Consider the following 24,385-nt stretch of genomic DNA (forward strand, 5'->3'; position numbering starts at 1 on the left):
AAAAAACCTATAGTTATTCAAGTTCTTACATAATTCACAAATTAAAACACCTTAAGTTTCATACAACACATTATTCGGTTCCTTCATACCAATTTCGTTGAATTTTGATTCATTATAAAACACAAGTTTTTATACGGTGATTTATCAATAGAAAATTTGACGCTGAAACCATCTTTGCGCTTATTATTATATTTTAATGTTTTTTTTAATAGGATGGTGATTCTCAAATTAATACATAAGATCTAGTTTGTTTTATCAACTTATTTTACCAAGCATATGACTCTCCTCTCAAGAGTTTAAACAATATAAAGATTTTTACACCGATTTCAAAAACATAAATATCTCTAAGACGTTTGAAGCATTCGTTCATAGGACAACCGAGATAAAAAATTGAGTACACAAAAAGATACTTAACGTGTTTTCATTTTGAAAAAGGAATTCATAAGTTTGCAAAGCGACCAACGTTTCCCGATGCACTTTTGATATTATTTCAAAGATTTTTATTTTCCTGAAAACCAACCCCTTTCACACGGATAAAGACACCTTTATCTGCGTGTGTAAACTATTTCTGTAACGTTCTTTATATATATATATATATATATATATATATATATATATATATATATATATATATATATATATATATATATATATATATATATATATATATATATATATATATATATATATCTAAGTATATTTTCCACCGCGTCTTGCTGCTAACTGTAAATAACGATTCAGCTGTTTCTTAAGACATGCTGCCAGCAGATTTCAGATAAAGCTTACCTGCTCGGGTGTGCTTATTTAATCATGATTCTTTATATGTGCAATTAGGAAAATGTTACCTTGCCACTAAAGTAAACAGTAATTTATTTGATTCTTTGAAATGTACAACCTATTTTTTGTAAAGGGTAAGATCTCCCTATACGCCAAATTAGGCGTGAAAACCTGCAATTTCCGTTTTAAATGGACATTTTGTGCAAAGAACAAGTATTCCCTCCTTATCCTAACCACGTCATAGCGGATCCCACCAATCATAATTTATAACTTTTTACGCTAAATCTTCTGAAAACTCTCAAAATTCAAGTCTTTTGTGATCCATCAAATTGAAATGCGTCCTTCTAAGCGATACCAAAGCTTATAAGGGTAGTTTAAAAAGAGTTAATTCTTAATTTTGTTTTAAATGTTAGTAGCGCCAGTTGCCCTAGCCTTTAATAAATTGGAAATCAGAAACATGAAATTAAGTGATGCATCATTAATATGTAAAAAATGTTTTCTTTTAGTTTTTGGGCTTTTTTATCACGTGTTTACTATTCGCCTTCTTAGAAAATGGTGGCACAGAAACATACAAATTATTATATAGATATCTAAGAATATTTTAAGTGGAAAACAGTAGAATATAAACAAATTAATTAAATTATTTAAAGAAATTAAAATTATTACTGTCATGAAAAGATTATTATTTTATTATTATTACAATCATACAGGTATAACTTACTATTCAGGTAACAGTTTGTTAAAGACCCATTTTATTTTCCAACACCCAGAACCCTTTTTGTATCAAAAGGTTTAGTATTTTTAAATTTTTAAATGAATTGAGAAAATAACCAGATATTATCATAAAATTTGGTATATAAATCTGAAATCTTTTACGTCGTGAGAGGAGTAGAATCCTTCTAGTGAGAGAAGATTTTTTGGCGCGTAAAGTATTGGTTTTGTTTAGGGTCCTCGGGTCACTGGAGTTTGGGGGATGGCTTCGCTTTCTCGGTAAAGACAAGACGACCAAGTATCACACCCGTCTTTTCCTCGAAAGGGTCATAAAACTGCGAAATTCCAAAATGAACGATAGAGGCGCCTAGCTTTGACTGCCCAGTTCCCCGAAGTACCCATGGAAAGAAAAGTGAGCTAGAGAATCCCACTAGCGAGGCTAGCGACTACGCTTCTACGACAATAGGAAGAGAAATGATACAATTTAAACAAGTCCGCCCAGCCGGAATATTAGTTACACATCGACGCAAAGTATCAAAGGTGAAATAGTAAAGCTATCTTCGATGTCTTACGACGTGCAATGAAAATACAATAAAATTAATTTACAACGTCGAAAAATATTTATTTTATAACATATCGAAATAAATTATCTAATTCAAACATCCCGCCAATTAAAATACTACTCTAGCATATCGAAAGAAATTGTCTAATTCAAACTTCCCGCCACCCGACAATTATAATCCTATTCTAGCATATCGAAAGAAATTGTCTAATTCAAACTTCCCGCCACCCGACAATTATAATTATAATCCTATTCTAGCATATCGAAAGAAATAGTCAAATTCAAACAACCCGCCAATTATAATCCTATTCTAGCATATCGAAAGAAATTGTCTAATTCAAACTTCCCGCCACCCGACAATTATAATTATGATCCTATTCTAGCATATCGAAAGAAATAGTCTAATTCAAACTCCCGCCACCCGCCAATTATAATCCTATTCTAGCATATCGAAAGAAATTGTCTAATTCAAACTTCTCGCCAATTATAATCCTTTTCTAGAATATCGAAAGAAATTGTCAAATTCAAACAACCCGCCAATTATAATCCCATTCTAGCATATCGAAAGAAATTGTCTAATTCAAACTTCCCGCCAAACTAATCCTGTTATTTTTAAATAATTTTCTTTTAATTATTTTTATTAATTTCAAACTTCCCACCAGATCTCCAACAAAGACTATATAACGATTCACGAAGCGTTATTTCAAACTTCCCACCAGATCTCCAACAAAGACTATATAACGATTCACGAAGCGTTATTTCAAACTTCCCACCAAAGCTCGGCGATTAGCTTGTAGCTCCATCTAACGTGTCGTCGCTTTCCACGACACACAAACACTTAACGACAATCCGTCCATAGCAATAGTGTCACTTCGAATATATATTCGATGTGAAACTAAAAAGGGACAGTTCACAAATTATTATATTTTATAGTTAGGGGTTTCGTTGATTTTGATAATTATAGTTACGTAAAAAAAGTTATACAGGTAATGATGGAATTATTTAACATATAATAAGTAGGCACTATATTTTTATTGCCACCTGTTACAGCAAGAAAAGTACAATATTTTGTAAATAGCTAAGGTGATCTACGCAATTTGGTAAACGTAATATTATTATAACACTCATAGTTAAAATCTGGTGACCCCTTCATACTCAAAAGTAAGAAATAATTATATCAGAAGTCGGAACGTCATTTGGGTGGGGAAGGCAGAGGGGGATTTAACCCCCCTTAATGAGCTAATATTTTAAAATAAATCTGCATTTAACTAGATTACAAACATCCTGCATTTATTGTCTTTTATTTGGAAAATAACTAGCAAGTACGCAATAACTATCGAAAAAAAGAAAAATTTGATGCGTGTTTGCATTTTAAACACCTATTTTCCCAGACACTTAAGTTCTGCCCCTCCTGAAAAATCCTGAAATGACGTTCCTGAGCAGAAGCCTGTTGAATGATTGTAGACATTTTTCAAAATCTCTAACTACAAATATTCCTATGAACTATAATTGAAATCGAAAGTAATAGAAGAGCGAACTGTATTATCTCTACAAAGAAACGTCTTCCTTGGTTAAAAAAAATTTAGAAAGTAAAATGTTATCTCTAATAATGTGTTTTATCAGCACATATTTTATTCAAAATTCATTTTGAAAGAATGTTTCAAAAGCACATCACATTGCATTAGCAGTAAAAAGAAAGGAATACTTATCTCGTTAAATAGTTTTTATAAACTTCTAATAAAAGACAGTCGTCGGAATTTTTACGTTTTTATTGATTATTCTCTAACCGCTAAATAATATAATTTATACTGGGAAATAATATATATGAAAACAGATGGCTCTGTCCTAAATCTAACGATCTATTGTAAAGTTGATATAGTTTTGTTTTTAATTCGTAAGATATATCTTTAAAATCCATAGCATATAGATTTTACTTTAGGGATATAATTATTTTAAAAGAGAAACTAGGTTATGGCTTTGCGATTCGCAATATTTAATATTAAAATAGTTGTCACGACATTGGTTGATATCAATCAATCAAAACATGGATATCAGAATATATATATATTCGAAATTTTTAATTTGGACGATTCCAAATGAAATTTGCTATAAAAATACGTAATAATTGGGCAATAACGTTTTTTATCTGGAAAATTACGAGACAGGCATTCGGGATTATTGCAAAGCTTTCTTGCGACCATTGAAAGAGCCAGAGGCTCTGTCGAAGCTTCCCACCATAAATTAACATTCACGATCTTTGCTCGACTGTTTATTAGGAAATAAACAAGTATGTCCAGCTCAAAATTGATTGCGCCGTCGTTATCTCTTGGATAAGGAAGTATTTAAACGTTGAGCTGTTCAAAACAATATTGATAAAATCACAAGTAACATAATAACAAAAAGGATGACACATTTGGTTGTTTTAATGATCGAACCTCTTTTGGACACTGACTTTCTCGCCAAGCTCCGACTTGGACACCCACTCGAACTGAGTAGCAAGTTATCGTACTTGGTTGTAGTTTATTTTGCCTAAGGCATATCGAGACACTGGGGAGGTCTGTGCTGAGAACCTACATTGTGCAATGCCTCTAAAATTGACATACTTATGGTTTTTATGTAACTTATGATAAAATGTTTTTAAATCTTACGTGGAAAAATATTTAAATTAAATGTAGGGGAAAGGATTTCCTAGAAAATATGACATCGTCCAGAATGTTCCAAATGACCCCTAATTCACTAGTGATTGAACCCTGAAAAAAGGACAGCAGTAGTTATATCTAAGTTCTGACCAGATATACCTTTTTTGGAATGTTTATTTTAATTCAATTGAGTTCTGAAATTCTAATTTTAGAAATATAGTAATACCTTTTACAGAACTGAAGCCTCTTTTTCTTCTACAATTGTTTAATATTTTCCCTGTACTTTTAATGTAAAATTAAGTTTGACTTAATCTCTATTAAAATTAACACCTTCTAACTCATACAAATAAAAACAATTTAGTAACATTAAAATGTAGTTAATATGAATATCTGTTGAATCAACTAACCCTCACTCAACTGAATTTAAAGACATTTCAAATGGTCTGCTAGTGAAAACCAGCCATTACGCTAGTTCTTACTTCCAGAGCTGGAAAAAGTAAAAATTAAGGTTTGTGGTCAAAAAAGTATAAGACGAAATTTCCCCCTTAAAGATCAATAAGTACATCCGGATAAATTCCGTGATTTTTAAGCGGACCCAAGAAAAATAAAAAGAAAGCAACCCGAGTGAATAATGAAGTTGGAATGAAACACTGAGTGAGCCAAAATTGAGCCAAAGGGAGGGGTAGCGGAGGAAATAACTATTTCCGCCCCCCTCCGGTGTGGAGTTTCTTATTCGCGAGATAGGGCCACACCCTTCGTCGGGAAACCTTGATCTAATTGGAGCGTTGACATTTTTATATCTCCGGCGCTCGCTGATTTAGAGAATTCCCCGCCGAAAACGAAGGTGGACAACTCAAATGGTAATTTCTCTTTTGTTTGTTTGTTTGATCGCTCGGAATTATAACGCTCGCGCTTCGCTTAACGGATGTGTCTAGCCTTGACTAAGTTTTACCTTCTCAGTTTTACCCGCGCGACACCTGGCCGCGCGCGTTTTCATGGTCACCTCCTCCAGAATTACCCTCGTTTTGCAATGAACGTAACGGTTATTTTCTTAACGGCTTTCCCTTATGTTTATTTATTTTTTTATATTTTCGGAAAATAATTAATTATAAAATGAAAAAATATTTTTCTGAACTGTATATGATCTAATAAGTTAAATCATAAATAAATTTATCGTGGGTAGAACTATTTATCTAGAAATAATTATTTATGTTATTAAAATTATTTATCATTACTGCTTCGAAATCAAGCTAAACACTTTCATAATAAACATTAATTCCTTATTTTTAGTATATTATTTCTAGGTGTGACTTCAGCTCATATATTTTATAATTTTAACTATATTTTCAATCCCTTCCTATAACTTTTTATCGTTATACTATTTTCCTATTTTTGGTGAATTTTTCGTCTTTTGAATGGTCAATAAAAAATTAGGAGTTTTTAAATACTTGAGACATATATTGTACTATTATAGCAACGTAAATTATCCTATATTTTCCATTTTTTTTAAAAATCTCTCAAAAAATAAACTTACATAACCACCTAAAATTTCATATTTATTAATTTATTCTGTTTTTTTTGCAAATTTGTCTTTTTTCGGCGAATATCTTTGTTACGTGAAGGTCATATTTCAGCAAGTCTGGTCGTTCGTTTATTTAGAAACATTTTATCAATGAACTCGATTGAGATAAACTGAGGCGAGGACACGCTTACACCTCGGATTTTTCTTTGAATTAGCTAACGTAACGACGTTACTTTTGTGTTCCCCACGACTCGACAATTCGAAATAATTTAAATCTACTGTCTCCTATTATTATCCGTCCTTCGCTTTAAAGCAATATTGTTTTTGAATTACAAGGAATAAAAAGTTGTATTGTTGGAAAAAGATTTTACTCCTAAGTGATCTTTTGTCCAAATTGTTTTAAAATGGAGTGTTAACTTTGAGGCGAAATCATACTTTTACAAAAATCAAGTCTTTCTTTACTAACCGAAATTATCAAAATACTTTCTATCACAGGTATTTTAATAGTATAACGTTTTTAAGTGATTGTCACATTTTATTTGGTCTGAAAATATTTTAGAAAATTAAGTTTTCTTCTAAATTTTTTTTGGTTTAATTCTTAAGCTTTCATTATCAGAAAAATTTTGACTTTCAGGTAAAGATTGGAAACCATCTTTGTTCCAAACCTAGACATTCTTAACTATAATTTTGCTATTTTTAAGCCCTTCGCACAGAGACATGAGCCAAACACCTCTTTCGCCACTCACTTCAATTAAAATGAAAATGTATCAGTTGACCAAAAATAAATCTTAAATATTGCTATATAAATTCAAACTTTGCGTTCCTTTAAAACAGTGTTTTTAGATCAATTAGTAATATTAAGAAGAATGTTATGGTTGTGCTGCTATTCGCTGGTTGCATGTACCTTCGCACGCTCCCGTTCATCATTACTCGGTTGATAAGATTTGGCTTAGGTCCCAGATAACTGCTATCGCAGCCCTGAGAAAAACACTGCGAACTGAAATACCCCATAAAAGCAAGTTTCTAAAATTACATCAAATTGAAAATATTCTATATATAATACCATAAGCCTATCATAATGTCCCGATAAGCAAATGTCTAGATCAAATTTTTGACACCTATTGACTACATCCTCAACTATGCATTTCAGAAATAAAGCCGTGCGCGAACGTTTTTAAACTTAGAAATACGCGGGAGAAATCTCCGCCGCGGGCCCTTAGCACCGTAGCCAAGGCTTATTCATAATTTTATCGCTTAAAAACTTTAAATTAACACTTATATTTGCAAAAAAACTGGCTATTATAAATAAGAGTTGTGTTTCTGAAGGTATTTATTTTTAAAATTTGAGATTAAGACGCGTTTTGTATGGCATTTATCAACCCGAGCGTGGCTGCTCTACCAAGTAAGAGATTATTTTAGAGGTAGAAATTTTGAAAAAGAAGATGTCGCTACTGCCCTATCGTCGTACGTTAATTTTCTTCTCTCCAGGACAACGCCGTTACCATGGGCCCCTATGGTAGACCTTTACTTATGGGGACTTTATGATAATACATATACCTACGCAGAGTAATTCTTAAATTAAACATCGTGATACGGCGTACGCAGTTGGGCGGTCGCGCCGAATGGAACCTGCTCCGTGCCTGCTTCGTGACATGTTTCTATTTATGGTCCTACATAGATATTTCAATCATACTTAACTTTCAACATTATAATTAAATAATAAAATTAGTGGAAACGTATTATTACGTCACCTATTTAAAAGTGATATTTTGGAAATTCTGGCTGTTTAAAATTTGATCCCATTGTACCTACGCCCTTGTTTTGTTGTCACTGACATTTTTTAATAAGCCGCAACCTTTAAATTCGTTGCTGAATCATTCACCGTTACACCCTATACTGGCAAAAGACGAAAGGGATTTTCCGGTAAAGCATTTCAATTACGCGTATCATTTCTCCATGTACACAACCCGCGAATAATGGCTTCATCAGTTTCCCAGTTAGTAGCATTATTTGATAGCGATCAGTGCGTGTTCAGAACTCTTACCTCACCGGTTTTAATGTATTATTCATTGGAGAAAATTCTGCCCATTAAGTGGCTTATCATATACAAGCCCTGCTGTGTTCGAGCGTGGGTGATTAGAAGAGTGAGTTGAAGAAAAAGGACACTGGAACTGCCCATTTCAGAACGCGCGAGCACGATTTTCACCTTCACTACTAAATTCTTCGGGTTCTAATTGTGCTCTTGTAATTTCCATTAATTTTTGCCTTTCGGGTAATTTTAATGAATTTATCCTGCTTTTAGTGTTCTCAGTATAGGTTCAATTAAGAGTCTGTAATTGTAGAAGGATTTCGAGAAAAAGTTCACTGGTTATTTGTAACGCTAAGGTCATCCCGTGCTTGTGAAAGAATGACAAGTAAACTATAGAAAGTTCAATTAATATTAGAAATTTTATGCCATGTGCTATTAAAAAACAGTGATTTTCAGGATTTGTCAGTAATTATCCATAGTAATAAATCTATCAGGAATAACAAAAACTATGACATATCTTCTCATCATATTTATTACGGTTGTTAAAATTACAGCACATTCACAATTGCTGCCTATACAACCGAATTAGCAAGTAAATAAATTTATCTAGAGAAGTACCTTAAAATTTAAAGGGTTGCTTTGATAAAGCAAACATAATCTAAGATTCTTCATTATTCCATTGATTATCTTAAGTTAATTGCTGTGATAACTTACAATTTTAACAACCTAAGTGACAGAACTCTAAGCATACACTAAAAAAACTTACCTAAATCAGCAACAAGGAAACTCAAATCTATTATTTTATTGACAACCAACATTTCTAGAGATCTTCAGATGGATCCAGGACAATGAAAAGTACATCGTAATGTCTTTTATCGGGCTTCGTTCACCATCTGGGAGGGTTTGCTAATTGCTGCTAGAGTCTTAAAATACGTTTGAGCAGCGCCTATTGAAGTTAATAACTAAACTGACGTCACATGAAAAATGTTACTTCTATATTGGATTGGTAGATTATATTTTATTATTTGTCATGAATTTGACTAGCTTTATGTACAACAAACGTGACAATTCAGCTTGTGATGTTGTAACTACTAGCGTAGGGGGGATAGCACTTTCGCCTCGTAGCATGAGTAGCCGGGTTTGATTCTGGCTTGTACAACTGGGTGAGATCTTCGAACAACTCCTTCTGCGTTGATTTTGTAAGTTATCTCCCCACTGGATTTGTTGGTTTTTTCCCGAGTTCTTCGGATTCCTCTTTCCAAAAAATCTTGTTGTGGTTAAAGGATATAGTGAATCTAGGGAGCGGTTGGCTCGCGTGGCGTGAAGAGCTTGCCATGCAGGCACCCGAATTAAAGGCATTTAAAGTCGATAGCTGATTTGTAACTAAGGTGATGCATGGTAATTAGCCTAGCTGATAGTAATAAATATTAATTACACCTCAAATTCAAAGTATTCAAAGTATTTTATTTTTATAAGTTAAGTAGGTTGTCAAGGGGCCAAGTCTTCAAGCGACTTATAGCCCCTTTTTGTCATTAATAAAATTAACAAGTTTTGGTAAATAAAGAAAAAAAAACAAACAAACATTAAAAAAAAATTAACAAATTGGAAATAAATTTGAAATAAATAAAAAATAAAAAAGAAACAAAAGAGTATACACAAAAACGAGAAAAAAAATATTAATTCATTAAATTTATTTAAAGACTACATTTAAAAGCTATTTAGTATTATGTTTTTAAAAGAACTTGTGACTGCACTTATAGTTCTAAGACCTTGTACGTTTGTATAGTACATATTAAATAAAATAACTCCTTGTTAGAATACAGAACTAAGTTTTTTCATTGTGCGACACATCGGAGGTTTTAAAGATCACTGAAATACGTCAGAATTTTGTCTTTATTACTTATAATAAGTGGTTAAAAGAGTAATTTATGCAGAGTGACAGGTGTTTTTAAATGTAAGTGCCATATGTTTCCGATGATAGTGTATTTAAGAAGTCTCTCTTAAATCTAGAAAAATTTCAAAATGGAAATAACGTTGGATAAATTTAGTAGTTTTTCAGCTTTTATTATTGAACAGCTTTAGGTGTTATTATACGTTAAATATTCTGTTAAGACTAGGATATATGCTGGCAACGATTTCTGGCTTGAAGGAGAAATTACCGTTACTTCTTACGTTACCCTTCAAAAAAATAATTCAAATGTTTGAAAGTGTAGGGTTATATCAAATGCTTTTGTGAGTATGTGTGAGAAAACACTGTGGATTTAGCCATTGGGAACAGAATTCATTAAAAAAATTAATTATCTCAATGAGAACAAAAATACAGCGCATTCAACGATTTTTAATTTGTTAAATTGATCAATGGTGTTTTAATGACGTCTTTTTAGTAACCCCTTACATTCCTTTTGTCTAGCCAAACCAGGTGCCTCCGACTATATTGAAACTAGCTTATTTAGGGCTTGACCCACTTTTTCCTATTTTTGTTGGAGATTATTTAAGTGCGGTGGAATCGAGGTAATCAGTGCTCAACCTGTTGATTGTTTTCGGCATACGATTATATTTACCACATTTGAATTTACAATTTGCAATTATTTGTTCAAGGGCGGCTTAATTATTTTTCCTGTCGTCACGTTATTCCACTTTGGTTTTCGACTTATCTTGGACAAAATGAATGAATTAACAAACTAATAAGTAAATCGTAATATTATTTCTTAAAACATGTTTAAGTTGGGTATTTGGAATGTTTTTTATATGAAGCAATCCACATTTACGGTAAAAATTAAAGTTTTCAAATTTCGTAGTGTTTTATTTTTTACATAATAATAACAATGCGCATACAAATTGTGGCCAGTCCGTTCTTGCCACTACACTAACTATAACGGTTAGCCTAAACAAGTTTTTGTAGAACGTGGAAACCGAAGAACTCAGGGGAAAACCAGTGAAGAGAACTTGCAAACTCAACGTCAAAGAGTTGTACGAAGTTTTAACCCACTGTCAAAAGCTGGGATCGAAATCAGCTCCTCCTGCTGCGAGGCTAAATTGCTTAACTCTCTGCCACCATACCTTAATAAATCCATTGAATACATGCTATAGCGGTGTAATAACCCTTACAGCTCTCTCACTGTTATCCCACGGTAGATGGATACTTTGATGCTATAATATAATTATTTTTTTCTTAATGAAACATTTACTTGTTAAAAGCGAGCATTTCCTAAAGAATCGCGGATGAATACGCATCACGGCACATATCTAAACGCAATTATTACGCCCTCTAACGACATAAAATGTAAACTTTGCACTCCGGAGATTTATACTTCTGAAAGAACCAAATTTAGTTAGTTCATGAAGTATTTAGCTCATCACTAAGTTTTTATTTTGAAAAATCTACATAGCTTGGGGAAGGGATATTTTGAGGCAAATATCACTAAAAGTCTAGGCAGATGATTATTTCTCTTCAACTATTATTCTTATATAATTCTGATAGTACAAATAATTCAATCGAAACGTTGAAAAGTGGCATATCTCTTTAATCCGTAATAATTTGGAGCCGTGTGCGTCGTCACAAGTCAGTTTCATGTATGCGCGCATGTAGATCAATTAAGGGAGCTCGAAGACCACCCGTGGCTGAAGTCACGACCAGCTCGTTAATCACAGTCAAATTAAAACAACTCACGATCGCGGCAGGTCTTAATTTCCTAGTGTGGAAGTATGTTATTCAACAACTGCTACCGCGTGTAATATATTTATAGATTGAGCGAAATTTCTTTGTTCAAAACTTGGATGGGATCCCATTTCAGAATTTCATTTTTGAGGGTGAACCGTTGAATTTAATAGGCAGACCACAGCCGGGTTTTACCACTTCTGTGATTTTTGACGTGACCATGGGCGATGTATAAACCCATTATCGGAATTATTTGAAAATTTCTACATGTTTTCTTCTACATTCATTTTGTAGGTGAAGAAATTAGCTTTTCCAGTTCACATAGAACCACGTGCTTGATTTTGCATTTTGAAACGCAAACCGTTGTATGATTAAGAAAAACAAGTTAGTTGTAACATATTGCTTGTGATTATTAACCATGGTAACAACTGCAAATGTATGTTAAAATATAAAAAAAATTAGATAATGTTTCATTATAACGATGAAATATAAAATCAAGAATGAATTTATTTATGGATTTATTTGAGATGACTTTGAGCATAACCCCAATCCCCTTCAATGGCTGGTATCTCACAAAGTCAGTGGATCCATTTCGATCCAAGTACCCGCCGGTAACTATTTACCGCGCCCTTATACTGCCAAGGCAAAATTGGACTATAAATCCCGTGAATCGTCTCAACATAATCCTAAGTGTAAATATTCCTCAATTATATTTTATGTCTAATATATTTAAAAGAATCAGTAATATATAATGTTTTTAATGTAATTATAATAAAACATAGTTTACCGGTAATCGTTGTATATATTTTACTTTATTAACATAGTTTACACAAGTTTAGAGTATTGTTTAAGTCAGAATGTTTTTATTTTATTTACCTGATATTTTCTTTATAAAATAACATTTAATTATATTTAAATGTTTATTTTCCAAATTGGACCTCGTTTATTTAAAAATTATCTCTCAGGCTGCGGAAATTAATATCTGTGAGTTTCGTTAAATCAGTATGCAATCTCAATATTTAAAATCAACTTGATTATAAGTAAGCGTGTTTTGTATAAACATTAAAACTTGTATAAGCATTACCACTACCATTGCGCGGTTTACCGAAAACAGAAAACGTTTTCCAGTCACGAAAATTGAAATAAAAATAAAATGTTTTATAAGCTTTAGGGCGTGGCTTTATTATACCCAATTTCGAATAAACCAATGCTTATAAAGTATAATTAAAGGCGATAAAAATTCGCGAGGCGTTGCTTCTGAGATGTCGTTCTAAAACCCGGATGGTTTCATAAATTATAATTTTCACATTCGAAATAGAGACGTCATTAATATTCTACTGCGTTACTGAAAGTGTCTGTCTAAATTCAATAACCTTCCCCTTGGAGGGTTTGGTTGTGTAACATTGAATAAGACTATCCTTGTTGATCGATTCGATATCGGAGAACAGTCTTATACTGAACAGCAAAACGTAAATTACTTTGTTACTTTATAGCACATTCTCAATCAAATTGTACTAAACAAGAATGCTTGATAATTTTACCTCACTAAGTAAATTTCAATTTCTTATACAAAACTGAAACCAAAAGCTACATCGATTATGGCTCTCTAGTTCCAATATGATTTATCATTTATCGGCAAGAAGATAAAATCATTCCTTAAATGCCTAAATTTGGTGATTTGTAGTTGATTTCTTGTAAGTCGAAGATAAGTTTTTACTATACAAGAAAATATGTGTAACAGAAATGGAATAATAATAATCAGCTAAGTCAACTAGTAACTTGTTAAGTCAATTACTCTTGACCCGGTAAAATTGCGTAAGAGGGTGCTGCATGGTTGCAAACATTCCAAGCCAACAGCTCCGTACATTACCGCTATCCTCAACAAGTTTCTATGGAAAAGGGAAAACGAAGAGCTCGGGGGAAGAGCCCCTCTAACCAGCAAAGAGGAACCAAACAAATTCAACGCAGAAGGAGTGCCAGAAGCTGTGATCGCTCCCTGCTCTTATTGGCTGGACATGAGAGTGCTAACCAGTCCGCCATCACATTTATAATGACTGCTCTAATGTCTCCCATAAGATCCAGTTAGACGTTTTAACGTCATCTGTAAAATTGAATCCACCTCTGAATATTACTTATTTTCAAATAATATTTTTCTCATTATATTTGTATGATATAATTTTGTTTTAGTAAATTCAATAATAACACTTTAAACTATGACCAAACATGATCTGCAATCAAGCTCGCATTCAAGTATCTGAAATTGCCCTCTGCTATACATAGGTAATTATGAATGCTATGTATAACGATAATTAAAATGTTTTGAAAGATGAAAACCCGAGCTCAATGCCAAAGTTTTTACGTCCAACCATTTCTGAGTGTTCAGCTTGAACGAAGTGGAAACTGTAAATGTCTCATTTCGCATGGAATCGTGCTGACTCGCTTAATGGTCGCATTCCGTGTCTCGCTACTGTGACTGTATTCATTCATTGCCTTAAACGTGTGTATCTCAATTGCGCTTATCCCCGTGAATAAATATCTCTATTCGAATAATTCGTGTATCGTTTATTTTTTCGGTTTTTACAGCCTCTGTAAAGAATGTTTTCAATGGTTGTCGTGTTATTAATGTTTTGAGTGGTTTTGTTCCAGGTGAAACTACAATTGTTCTTACGCAACTTCGGTTTGTTACTTGACCGTGTTAAACACGTGTTTACATTTCTTTTAACATCATTTTCGAGATTTAAATGTAAAGAAACGTAATCATCAATATTTACTGTTAAATTAGAAATTAGCGTGATTGTTTGCTCTACTTAAATTGTACAGAATATCAAGATAATGTATACTTATAACATGTAGTAATTCTGGTTAAGAACATTGTTTTTGTATCTTCTTAATTTGGATGAAATTGTCTTAGAAATAATTTAATTGTTTTCTACCAGATTTCACGGTTTCAAACGATACACTGTAATCAAAAGAATAGGGTTAGGAAGTGTTAGCTATTTAAGGAGAAATCATTTTCTCTTTCAATTCCCCTACAATCCTACTTTAATTTGTTTTTAAATAATTGGTGAAGTTGGCATTTTCCAAACTGGACCAACCCCTATCAGAACTCACTAAAGAAATAGATTTTTCTACAAACAACAATAGTGAAAGCTATAATATGTGGTCAGGTATAAGACTTTCTATCCTATTTTCATTTTCTGTAATTAAACCCTTATGAAAAGTACTCGATTCTATGTCCAAAATTGTATCCAACTGAAATCAACACACCTTGAATCCGGTTAGGTTTGAATCAAATAATTTTTATCATATCCGAATTGAGTTTAATTGCACAATTTGTAATTGGATCAAAAATGGTACAATTGAGATCGAAATTTGGATCAAAAGAATTTGCATATATCTAAATTTTGGACGATTTTGGAATAACATTTTATCCATCATTTTGGTAATGGTAAGCTTTGTTTCGCGCCAAAACTTGAGCGCCCTCATTTCCGTCAACGCCTCCATTTCCACTCACATTGTAGCTCACCTGTTAATAGAGTCCTTTTACAGGCTTCCGCTTGAGTGATGAACAAAGTCTGTACGAGGAGTAACGTTGTCCACAATTAAGTTAATTTAAAATGTCATTGAACACATTGGCTTTAGAACTTGTTCGATTATGGAGGAAACAATTTTCTTTTTCCAAAACTGTCCAACATTTTTCTGAAATATATTTTTCTTTTAAATTAATTTCTTAAATAATTGTAGATATTACCATAAGTCTATTATATTATTTTATACGTTTGTCATTTTGGGGAATATTTTTCTGAGAGCAGCAGAGCTAGTAACGGAGAGACGTCATCACAAGAAGAAAATCTCCCCCTAGTGAGGCGCTGTCAAAAGCTACGTAGGATGCGTTGGCAAGCAGACGCAAAACGGCAAGGAAGCCCGTAATGCAGTGTGTCTTGTGAATAGCTCTCAGTGAAACTTTTGCATGTGAAGAATAGGAAGTGTCACATTTAAGTAATATCAAAAGTGTATAATACAGTTACATATCGTACCAAGTGGACTTCCAAACATTAATCTAGGATAGCTTTATTGTTCCCTTTGTTGTCTTAATCTCTCAATTGATTTTGAAATTTCTTTCTTGGTTTATTATTTATTAAAATTTCCGCATCAATTCTTCAATAATTAGGCAAAATGTAACGGATTTTATTTTTAATATCTCTCCTGATTTAACAGCACGCCAATGTCAATTACGTGAAGGGTGGCATTCTGTGACTACAATAAATGAATAATTCTACTGGACAGAACGGTTATTGTTGGAACATATGGCCGATCACTTTCAACAAACGAGTCATTTTGGGGTGTCGCTTTTTCATTTGCGAAAGACCCTTTTCAACGGCCATTATCGAGGCCTAATAGCGGTGGCTCTCTCTCTCTCTTTGGAAGGGCGTGTTTTAATAGTGTTGGCCGGCTTTTTGCCGCTGTTAATTGGTGCGGTCACTCGGACTGAACAGATGGAGCTCATTACACGCTTCAATTGACCCTCGGGCACTCAACCGTGTCCGAGCGAGGAGATAATAATAAAATTCAACCTGCCCAATATACTTCTTGCCAAGCCTGTATTTATGATCTGCTCGTTTTATTTTCTATATTTTTTTCAATATATTATGTAGCCGAGAAGGTGAAAAGATGGCGACTTTCAAAAGCGAATTCTAATATTACAAAATTATTCTGCTTATATGAGTTATTTTTAATGGAACTATTGCCAGCTAGCCCATCTCGCTGTTCAACCTGGTGATGGGAAGTTATTTGATTCAACATAAATATTAACCTTTATTTTCTCGGTAACTTGTTCAACCTTTTGGCAGTGTGATATTAACGTAACACCAGAAATGTAATTAAATTTTCATTATTTATCCTAAATCCTCGGCAGTGCTACTAGCTTTTGTTTTAAAAATGTGCTTTCTCAAGTTACCGCTTTGTTTTGGACCAAAAAACGATTTTATAGTTATCTCTTTAAATTATTAATATTTTAAAAATATTGCTAATAAATGAACGAATGATTAGAGATCTTTTCGAATTTATAAAATATATTTTACCTCTACTATAATTTTAGAAAGACATTATTTGAGGTTCTTTCCCAAGCATTATATTTCCCCCGGAAAGCCAGCGGGAGTTGCAAAGGTACATAATTTCATCAAATACCATTATAAGTATCGGAAAAATAATACTTATCTTTAAGCAATGTATAATATAATTCTGTGAATATTCTATATACCAAAAATTTTAATTTAACATTTTGGCATAAAAAATTATTAAAGATCAAAAAAATTGCCTTCATTATCAAATAGGCTTCGGTAGAGGTCCATACACTGGGTGTTCATTTTCGTTTAAGGGCTGTTTTGAAATTGGGAAAAAGCAAAATGGCTGAGATATGTTTCGTGCCATTTCGTTGCAAAACGATTTTCATTCATTCATAGCGAGTGTGCAAACTATTATATTAGCGTTTAGTAACAATGACGGCTCCAATATTTAGTAACGAACTTCCTGCGCGTGCTTTACCGGCTTTTTTAGCGACGTTTGAGCTATTGTTAGATTATGTAATGTTTCATTTTAGTCCTAGGAGTCTCTGACAATGGATTTCAAATTTACAATGCAATAGTTTAAATGACTTATTGCTTATACCTCGAATGATTATCTAACTATAATGAACAAACTTTTAAAAATTATAATTATTAATATATCCAGAAGTTCATAACATAAAATTGTAAGATGTACCTTTGCAGGATCGAAGCATATTAAAATGTTTGGGAATTGGCTGCCACATTGAGTATGTGAACTTCGTCTAACGTTGTAAAATATAATAATGATACTGATCCATTAATTTATAATCCATATTTATTCATATACTTGTTTGAGAAACTGCGAGGTTAGATGTTTCAAGCGCCTCACTTTAGCAAAATGGGGTGATAAATATACTTCTGTCAATGTATTACACCGAAAAATTACCAAACTTTAAGGCATTCCGATACCATATTAAACAATTGAACTTGAAATAGATGTTTACATTAAAAACAAGAGATTAAAGACTAAACTTTATTTATATAATCTTTGCTAGCGTGATTTTCACGCGCGAAAAAATCATAAATTCCTAGAGTCTCTAGCACGCGCTCTTATAAAAGTATGAAACTTCAACTCAAGGACTTGATTAAAACAGTCTCGATACTTTTTAAAAGGGGAAATTCATTCTAGGGATTCACAGAAAAATAGGCTTAAGCGAAGCCGATATCGGCCGCTACCGATCTTAGAAACATATTTTCAGAAAAACATTTAAAAATAAGAAAATTTTAGATTAACTAACTACTGATGATATTTTATTTGATGGGCCGCGCCACGCACGCCAGACTTCAGAAACTAGATCATTTTATTTTTAGACCGGGGGTTACGAGTGTAAACAAAAAAAAACATATAAGAATATAGGTATCAAGTTTAATGAAAAGAACATATTCGGATATGCTTTGGCAAATTTAGAATAAAATGGTATGACAGTGTACTGAACCGTCTTTACAATGATTTTATCCTATACACTACTGTTATGAAAGATAACTTTGTTAATATCGGCTGATATATCATCCGATATTAACACCGTTATATCGGCCGATATATCGGCTGTACCCATATCGGTGAATCCCTAATTAATTCAAAAGGATGGTAAATTACTAAAATTTTCGGTATTATAATTTTGACCTTCAATTAACTCTGCCCGTTAGAGCAGTTATTTAAGGCCTCATCGAGCTTTTCTACGGGGAAATTAGAGAAGCCAAAGGCAGGAAGAAAACTAGTGGGACATCTAATAAATTTAATTGTTAAGCACCTGTCAACTAAAACTGGTACAATTGGAAAGAGTAAACTTTATTCTCACTGCTAACAATATTAGTAAACCCTACTAGAAAAACATTTATTTTACAGTGTTGATTGACAGTAGAAAGATAGCTACTCAGCTTGGTTCTTGCTGTATTAAATAACAAATTTGTAATTAACAATTTAAGCAAATAGCTAGTGCAGTTTTATAGATCTATGTAACTTTCCTATACCAATATTAGAATACTTCACAAATTAGTCACCGATAGTGGGTGTATTTTCCAAAAGGAAATCAATTTCGAATAATTTTGGCTTGTTAAATATTTTACTTTCATTGATAATCGTTTTTTTTTAACTTGCGTTCGTGGTTTTCCAGTCTTTTTGGTTTTACTTTACCTTGTTAGTCAATCAAAATATTTTTATAAATCAACTTTAGAATTTATCATGTAAGAAAATCTTAAGCTTTCAAATTCGCCGCTACCGTATGATTACGCGAAATCGTATCCGAACCGTCAACAAACGCCTTGAGGTTGCTGGGTCAACATTTCAACTGCCAAATGAGCTGGATGTCGGCAGTACAAAGATTGGCTTTCATTTATTCAGTTTCTTCTACGATCTACTTTTTTTTATTAATAATCAGTGTTTCGCCTCCGTGAAGGGTGTTAATGCATTCAAAGGACAATAGATGTCACTGTATATCCTTTAAAAGCACGCGTGGAACAGGTCATAATAACACCACATTTAATGGCAAAACCAAAACAAACAAGCGTTGGTTTTATACCATTAATCCATTGCCTTAATTTTTTTATAGCTTTATAGCTCTAATCGATACAGGTCAATTAAATTCAAGTAAAAAATTAATCTGATAAGAAATTTATTAGATGTTTCGATAAAGTAGCGAGTTAAAATTATTTCCAGACTTCTGTTGAAGTGTAGAAATACCCATTGAAATTATAATATTTTCAATTAAAGTAAATAGTTTTTCGATTTGTAAAAAGAACGGATTTCAATTATGTTCACGATGGGAAAATTTAAGGTCAAGTAATTGTATTGCTGATTTATTAAAACTTTGAGACCAAATGAAAATTATTTTAATTGTCAATAAGCTTAACTCATAATTTGATTGTCAATAAGCTTAACTCATAATATAATTGTCAATAGCTTGAACTCATACTTTAATTGTCAATAGGCTAAACTCATATTTTAATTGTTAATAAGCTTAACTCATACTTTTGTAGCAAAAGCTTATTTTCGTTTTGCTTTCAGAAAACAATAATTTGAGAAAATGTATTTCTAAATTAATTAACAATTGCAAATACAATTAAAGCTAGATTTATAAGTCTAAAGCGACGAATTTTAGTATGGCGCGTTCAAGCATTAAAACAGAAAATCACGGTTAATAATATTAACTTTTATTTCTATTATAAGATTTACTTTTTATAATTTAATTCGTGTTTTTTTCCACAATTTTTTTTTCGAATTTGAACAAATTTTATTTGCGGCTGTAAAATTATATAAATCCAAGTGTTTCTGGAAAACAAATCGTCAAAAAGTCGTACCAATTTTTTCCAGTGTTTCAATCTATATTGGACGAATGGGCGTATTTGTTGGTTGGTGAACTCATGGCTGAAAGCAATTCCTGAGAATGTATTTCAATAGAAAAGAAGAGCTCGTCATTTCTTGACCCATTTTCGACGTACCGATTGCAAACTGATTCCTCACGCTTTCGAAAGTTTACTAAGCAAAATGTCGACCAAAAATAAGAAACACGAATGTGACCATTCAAGCAAAGCAGATATTTATTTTCTAACGCCGTTTTCCACATGAATCTTTCACACAATCACTATTGGCATCTTCCTTAAGTGTATCAGAAAGGTATTATTGCTATCCATTAAGGCTATTATTATCAAAGAGTTATATTAGATACATTTTTTATGTTGAATAGGTTTTCAATACAATCTATTTCATGAAACTAAATTGTTTCCTCCTACAAAACAAAATGCCACGGACTTGGGCCTAATGTGTTGCCTTCGGTATTAGCCTAGTCGATTATTAATATTTTTATTATTATTAAGTACACACAATCACCCCGAATGTATTAACTTTATTTTAAATATTGAATTTTAATTTCCAATCAACTTGTACATTAACGCAATAAACCCAAGAGGACTTTTACAGAAAATTAATTTTTCGAAATACCTGGTTTTGGAAATAAAGTGGCGAAACTAACAATATCATTTTCAACCAAGTCAGTCTGAATTTCAAAAAACATTTGTTCCTTTTAAATCCGAAAATCATCAAATATCAATCAAATTCGAAAATCGCCAAAAATCACTAATTTGGGAAAATGCCCCACTTCCTGGGATCCGATCTCGCATATGTTAACAATGCTGGCGAGGGCATGATATTTCCAATCGATTGACGTGTCTAAGTACCTCTAACGTCCCGAGTGTTGTGTGTAAAATAGGGGAAATTGTACCTGTTTTAACCACTAAATTACGATACTACTTTTAAATTTTTTTTAAATTCATATCTTTCAAAACATTAATGAACTGTTTAAAAAAATAGCACTAAAAGCGTTTAGCGAGTAAAGTTGGTTTAATTTTTTTAACATTATCTAATAATAATAAAAATGTTGAGATCTGCGGTTGGTGTTTAGATTAAGCACAATTAGTATCGCAAATAAGCTGACTTTTGTGGGTTGACGAAGTAGTTAGCACTTAATTTCGCCTCGCAGCGAGAGGATTTGGGTTCGACACCAGCTCATGGAACTGGGTAAAATCTCGAAACCACTCCTTCCGCATTGAGTTATAAGTTCTTTATCTATTGTTTAAAGGGGTATTCCCCCGAGTTCTTCTGTTTCCCTTTTCCATAAATAGGGAGCTGTATGCGTGCAAACAGTCTTAATGTTAAATTTACTTCCCTAAATGTGAAGTACTTCGTACGAAATAGGCCTTCCAGTCCGGCAAGTTAAGTGTTTTGATATTTTAATATTTCTGGGCTCATACATCCGTTTTCATCCATGAGTGGTATTAATTTATATATTTAGATTATCCTTAACTCTTATTATTAAGGGTTCATAAAAATTGAACGCGTTATTTCTGTTTTCGTGTTAATTGTGCGACTTTAAAAGATGGTACTATAATTATTAATATAAACAAGAATAAAAGTTAAATCTTGAAAAATTAAAAAAAAACATTAAAACATTTTCTAAATCCATTGACAGAAATATGTTTTGTTAAACAGCCATTGAAAAAAGTTGCTCTTATTGAACTAAATTTTTTCAACCTTTTAAACAAATTGTACAATTGAGGTAAAGAACTATTGTTTTTTCCTAGTTTTCAATACGGGTACATTAAGTTGTAAACCAATTACTCCTTTTTCATTTCGTTTAAATTTTCATAAATTTATCACTTTCGGTAAAATTTCGGATGGACAATTAAGATAAATATTTATGATAAAAAGTGGGGATGTGGTTTTTTGTAACGGCAGATTGTTCTGTCGAGTCATAATATATCTTTATGGAACAAGAACCCCAATTGTTAAAGACCAGTTCATAATGAAACAAGTTTCTCAATATTTATCTTTTTGACTTGTCAACGAGCGACATCAAATTAGCCGATCGCGGTTGCGTAGTAGATTAGAGTTTATGTCAGAACTACCACGTTTCGCGTTTCCCGTCAAAAGTGATCTCGGGTCCCGGCGTGCCTTAATATCAATGAAATTGCCATAAATCAACCCTTAATACGTATATTTTGACACCTATTTCCCCAGCTCCGTTTTGCCCATTTAGCTTTATTCAAAGCCGGTCAAAATACATGTTTGCTACTTTGTCCTCGTAGTGGTGACTTAAGAACGCTTATGATTTCGGCGCTATAACAGCGGTTGTCGCGCCTTTCAACTGAGATATATTTTATAATACATGGAAATCATTGATGTTGATAGAAAATTAAATGCCTGTCATCTGGAATCAGTTTCATTTATGAGGTTAAAATAAATGATACCAGGACTTGCTTTCCAACGGAAATTACACGCTTAAATTGCTTACAATTTTGCATTAAGAAAAGTTAATTACAATTTGAATTTTAGTAAAGATAATTATAATTATTCGTTTAGTAAAGATAATTACAATTTGAAATTTAGTAAAGATAGTTATAATTTTTCGTTTAGTAAAGATAATTTTATTTTTCGTTAAGTAAAGATAATTACAACTTTGCATTTAGTAAAGATAATTACAACTTTGCATTTAGTAAAGATAATTAAAATTTTGCATTAAGTAAAGATAATTATAATTTTGCATTTAGTTAAGATAATTACAATTTTCTATTTAATAAAGATATTTATAATTTTTGCATGTTATAAAGATATTAATAATTTTTGCATATAGTAAAGATAATTACATTTTTTCATTTAATAAAGTTACTTAAAATGTGAATTAAGTAAAGTGACTTAAAATGTTGAATTTAGTAGAGTTTCTTAAAATTTGGTAATTTGTAAAGATAAATTCATTTTTGCATTTAGTTAAGACAATTAAAATTTTACTTTTAGTAAAGGTAATTTTAATTTTGACTTAGTAATATTTAAAACTGTGTAAACGTTCCATAAATTAAAAATAAAATAATAATACTTTTGAAATAACTTAAAACAATTTCAATAACATTCAACTTCCATTTGAGGATACATACTAGTGAACAAACAGCCAAGTAGTGTTATCCGTTTGTATTGGCCATAGATAAATACCTAACCATAAATTTGAGCTAATAACAGTATTCTATATACTCCATTAGAAATTTGAATTGTTAAGTTTGTTTACCATGATATCATAAAAACTCAAAACAAATTTATAAAACATATTAAAAATAAAAAAGAGCATGTTTTAATTTTAAAGAAACCAATTTTCAAATAAACAACAAATCGAAATTCGATAGAAATCGTTTGATTTGTTTAATAATTTATTCTAAAGTGTAATAATTTTATATCTTAAGAAAACAGAATTTCAAGATAATTCTAGTAGAAAGTCTGGTGACTTTATTAGTGACGTATTGCTATGGAGACGGTTTTGAAAACCCAAATAAAATGAGATGTGGAGGACCAAACTTTTTCATGTTGACTGACCAACTTGTTTTTAGGAGCCGATTTTATTTATCGCCGTTGTCCGAAAGGTGGAATAACTAATTTAACTTTTTTCCGTGTCGGTACCAGAAGTGGGCTTTCCTTAAATTTGAATTCCGCTGGCATGGCCTTTCTGCTTTCTTAATCTGATCCTGACTACATGAGCACGACCCTTAATAAGATAACTACTCCAAAAAAAGCCGAGAAAGAAGTTAATGTCTATCTGTATAATTTCAGCTCGTAAATTTACGTGTTTTACATACGAAGTAAATTCGCAAAAATCTTAATGCTTTATTAAATGCGTGGGCTGGGCTTAAGGAGAGAGAAAACGCGTAATTTTCCTTCTTTCATTTTTCAGCTCTTTCTTTCTCCGGTTGAATTTCATTTGATATCATCGAAACGTTCGTTGCTTGAAACAAAACATGAATTGATATAATTTATTGAATCATTACAACTCGAAGAGCGACGAAATTTCCAAATGAAAGTATCGCTTCTAAAATAGGTCGACGATGTGGTAAAATTTGTGTTTGGC

At 32.2% G+C, this 24,385-nt stretch overlaps 1 protein-coding gene across 2 annotated transcripts in view; it reads left to right on the top strand.

Moving 5' to 3' along the window:
- LOC149949233 (uncharacterized) overlaps nucleotides 1-24,385 on the top strand; it is a 113,156-nt gene that overhangs the window by 35,429 nt on the left and 53,342 nt on the right. The gene's annotated exons all lie outside the window — the stretch shown is intronic.

This window comes from Leiobunum rupestre, chromosome 3 (genome assembly GCF_980474605.1).
Source record: "Leiobunum rupestre chromosome 3, qqLeiRupe1.1.hap1, whole genome shotgun sequence".
NCBI lineage: Eukaryota > Metazoa > Arthropoda > Arachnida > Opiliones > Sclerosomatidae > Leiobunum > Leiobunum rupestre.